The sequence below is a fragment of the Nanorana parkeri genome, unplaced genomic scaffold, assembly GCF_000935625.1.
Source record: "Nanorana parkeri isolate BGI_ZX_2015 unplaced genomic scaffold, ASM93562v1 scaffold17, whole genome shotgun sequence".
In the NCBI taxonomy this organism is placed as follows: domain Eukaryota; kingdom Metazoa; phylum Chordata; class Amphibia; order Anura; family Dicroglossidae; genus Nanorana; species Nanorana parkeri.
In genome coordinates this window covers 3,185,479-3,190,142 of record NW_017306285.1, presented here as the reverse complement: position 1 = coordinate 3,190,142, position 4,664 = coordinate 3,185,479, and positions in this window count along the sequence as shown.

Sequence of the window (4,664 nt, the reverse complement as noted above, 5' to 3'; positions counted from 1 at the left end):
TTTGGGGGAAGACCTCCAGAGGTTGTGCAAGTTGTTGAGCACTTAAGCCAAGGAGGAAGCTTATGCTTTTGCCCCTAACTCATACTAGAGGTCCATGCATAGATCCCTCCAAGGTTAACTACTTCTCTGTTTCCGACTGCCTTGTTGTTTTTGGACAATTACCTCGTAAGACTCCTAAGAAGACAGTGTTGAGACTCATGTCCGCTGTGACTTTCAAAGCAGAATTTGCCTGACCCTAACCCCAGTGATAACAGGAGTAACTGTGTTTAATTTAGATACCTGCTTCCTTGTCTCCAGCTCTTGCCTAACGGTAGCATGCTCAAAAGTTCCAGCCTTGCCATATGTAACCCACACATCTTGTTCTGCTCGAAAATGCTCCTTTTTTATAGTGGTTATTTGGTGTAAGACCCTCCCCATCCTATAAGAGCTGTAGAAATGGTGAATGTTTCAGCCTATCAGAAATCAGCTGCTTATTAATCATAGCTGGTTAGCTCAGCATAGTGCGAGGTGTGTTGCATCGTCACAGTCTTTGCCACATGATAAACAAAATGCAACTTAACAATCAAAATTTGTGCAGTTTTTTTTTTTTTTTTGTTGTTTTTTTGACTCTCGATGCTTACATTTTTTTGCAGTTTGTTTATTGATAATAAAAAGGCTTCCCAATATTGAATGTCACCAGGCTAGCTGCGGTGTGTACAGTCTGTTGCAGTTCTCTCATGTGGCCACAAGAGGGGGGTATGTCTGCATTCTAACAATGGGCTACGGTCACAGCAACCGATGTAATATTTATGTCCATTTTCTATTATTGGACTTGATGTTCAGAAGGGTTTTGCTAACCTATTTTTGTTTTTTCTGAAGTCTGTGACGCAGAGTTAATTGAGCCCTCCTTTTTTTTTAATTGCTTAAGCATATAGCTTCCAGCATTGCCTGCCTTTTTTTTTATAAAGCTGGCCATACGCCTGCATATGTTCTATGGTCAGATGGAAAAAGTGCAACAGATCCCTCCATCTACGCTAAACTGTGTGGCTGGAGGTATATCCCGCTGGGTCAAGCTTCAGTATCTTGCTAGTCGGCCCCGCTGGCTCTGGCCTGCATCCAATCAGATTGTTCAGGTATTTTGACAGCCAGCAGGGCCGACTAGCAAGATTTTGAAGCTTGGCCCAGATTCCTTCATCCACACAGTCCTAGCATAGATGAAGGAATCTGTTGCACTTTTTCCATCTGACCATAGAAACTCTGCAAATAATCGATAGGTGTATGGGCTGCTTTAGACGTGAAATGACAGGTGCTCTTTCAGTGCCAAAGGTTCCATCTGTTACTGTGTAATCTTGCATTGAAGTGTTTGGTATATTGGCTGAGGTTGTTTCTGAAAGCCTTTCCCTTTTTTTTTTTTTTAATGGTGTTTTATATGTTTCTGTAGTGTGGAAATATATGTTCTTTTCATAATGCTTGTTGTGTTTTTTCCTTTTCCTGAAAATTGTTATGTCTTTCAGATTTTATGTTCTTCCTGCTCCTGTATTTTCATGATTGTATTACAAGTTGCAGTTGGCTCCTCCTTGTTTGGATGTCTATAGGTTGGCCAGCACACCCAGGGCCCCCCTTTAAACAACTCCCCTGAACCGGCCTATAAGCTTGCACAGGAATAAGAAGAACCATAAAGACCCATCGCTGTTTTATGTGGCCGAGCAGGAAGTGCAGCCTCCATGTATTCAACAGTAACCCTGCAAGCAGCTCGTGCTGGTATTTGACTGGCTGTCATGCTGACCCACTTTCTTTGAATCCCTACCATGCACCTAATATTCACAGGAGGACTTGTGACTATCCTGATCTGCAGACTTGTCCAGTGACTTGGAAAATACTGAAGGCAGAGGATGAACATTACAGCCAGCCAACAGGCATTTTGGGGAAGGGTCAGCTGCAGCAGCCCACCAACTTTTCTAGTGAGCAGATACGGCTGTGCTTATGTCTATTGGACCAAGGTAGAAGGTTTTGAAAGAGCGAGCATGGCCATGTATACAAAACAGAGGAAATTATGTCTTTCAGGGTGAATTCCATGCTTAACAATGCGCTACATGTTACAGCTGTATACTGGGTTGTAGTGTGCTTGCCTGCCATTTATTTTGAATGGTACCCCAACTCTCATACGTGCACGGAAAGGCAAGTGTATATGTGAAATGTAATTTACTTCCCCCCTGAGAACTCTCCTAGCACTGTGCATCACAGGTCCTCTTTGTCCGCAGGGGCGTTCTGCAAGATTAGCTTGTAGTGAATACTGACCCTGCTGATGTACATACCCGCACCTCATAATGGACGCAGCAGGGCCAGAACGTGCCAATGCTCCACTGGAAAACATGTTTCACTTCTTACTGGATTCCCCCAACGACAGGTTCACCACCACAATGTGATGATCTGCATGTTGCGTTGGGCCGCCCTTTACACCTTCAACAACCCCCCCCAAAAAGAAAATGTTTTTTTATTTTTCAAAAGTTAGCCCCTCACACACAGAGGGGGGAATTTATCAAGACTGTAGCAGACAAAATCTGGAGCAGATGTGCACGCCAACCAATCAGCTTCTCTGTCTCACTTTCATATCTTACCTGAGAAAACTGAAGAGAGATGCTGATTTGTTGCCATGGGCAACTGCTCCAGATTCTGTATTTTCCGGTTTTCATAAATTCCCCCCACAGCATGTTCACCTGGTCCTTGTGGTGTGCTGGTGTTTATGTATAGTTGTAATCAAAATGATTGAACCCCCTCATTGCAAATCAGGTTTGTTGGCAACATTTACCAACTTTCAGCTGCTTGCAATAAACAAATCAAACAAAAGCAATTGAAATAAGTCAACACAGCGAAGGTTTCATGTGGTTTCCCCAAATTCAACTGCAAATACGACTTTTAATGACTTCTGCAGTCCCAGAATGATGAAGGTTCACACCAGATGCAGTGCGTTCTGGCCCGATGCTTGCAGCATTTTGATCGCAGCGGACCGCACGCATAATGTGCCTTGCGATCCCGTGCGGCTGTAGGGCGTGGCTACGGCGCCATTCACATCAATGGCCCGCCACGCCCCCTCCTGCCCCACAAAAAAGTGAGCCGGCCGCAATGTGCGGCAGTGTGTTCTGGCCAGAATAGGGCCGCAAAGCACTGCATCTGGTGTGAACGGGCCCCTAACCCTCTGAATAGAATCCCTCACAGGAGCACACATCTGCAGGACAGGTCTTGTCTCAAGCACACCTGCTGCAAGTAATCAAGGGCTGCATTAGCTGCACCTGGTGTGCCGGAGCTAGAACGCATGAAATACCTGAACTGGCTTGGGGTGTGCAGAGTGTCGCCAATGACCGAAATATGGCTTTAGAATGGAAGAGATCATCGCCCTTCACAAACAAGTAACAGGAGCCAAAAAGATAGCGAGAGACACCGTGGGGAGCAAAGGTCACAAGTTAAAGGAACAGTGCTTACACTACCCGGAATCAGACTTGCTATTGGCCTCCATCAGCCCCCCTGCACAGCAGAGCTTAGAGTGAGGAACAGTACACGGTGCCATTCAGTTGTGCTGCAATGCAAGGGGAATGCAGAGAGGAGGAGAGAGCTAAGATCATCAGTGCGCTGCTGCTTCTTTCACAGCCCAGTCAAAGGCTGAGAAGAAAACAGAAGCAGAGGAACGACAGGTCCCCTTCCTTGGTGCTGGTGTGACAGCTGTATGAATCTCAGGATGGCATGGACAGAACTGCAAATCCTTCGGCAGGTATACCCGCTTCCACCTCTGTATTTAGCGGCCTGCCCTGTGTTCAGCTTTAAGTAATGGTTGTCTATTGTATGCTAAAGCACCACCGCTGATATTATTGTATTGTATTAGGTGTGATGTGCTGGAACACACAAGGAGAAGAGGGACCTCTGCGGACACAGAATGGCCGACCGATGCGAGGGACTCGATCACTGAAATAGGGTCACATGACCAATGGGAGGGGTCGGCTTGCTGTATAAACATGAATATCAATCAATGCCGGCGTCCATGTTTATGACAAGTGTGTTCACCAGCTATGCCGTCCCTTCGAGGGTTCACCCGCCATGCCATCCCTTCGAGGGTTCACCAGCATGCCATCCCTGCGAGGGTTAATGATGACAGACCGGCCCGTTGTGGTAAAGGTCCGGTGGTCACAAACCCTTGGAGCGGTTATATAAGAAAGGAAGTAGGTTGCCTATAACAACCGTTTCTCTCTATATTCTCCTAGGCTGCACTGGAAGGAAGAAGCAGGTTGCTATGAGCAACGCAATCCTTGGATACGTTACTACAGCAAACCCAAGCACATCTGCAGGCCGAGGCCAGCGTGTGCACAACACGGTGACCCATAGCAAGATGATTTATCTTTCACCAATCTGATGACAGTATGCGGAAACCTGGTTGCTATGGCTCTTTATGCATGGTCAACGATTCACCCATCTGTGACCTCCCACCAGGCCTGCCAGTATTACAGAAAATTGGTTCCTATGGGCTACGCCTCTATACGCGTCTTAATAGTAACGATTGAGCCGTCTGTGACCTCCCACCGGGCCTGACAGTATTGCGGAAACCTGGTTGCTATGGGCTACACCTTTTTGCCGCCATCTTTGCTCTACAGTAAAACCCACTATTTGTTTTATTTCTACCCCCCCCCCCCCCCCCC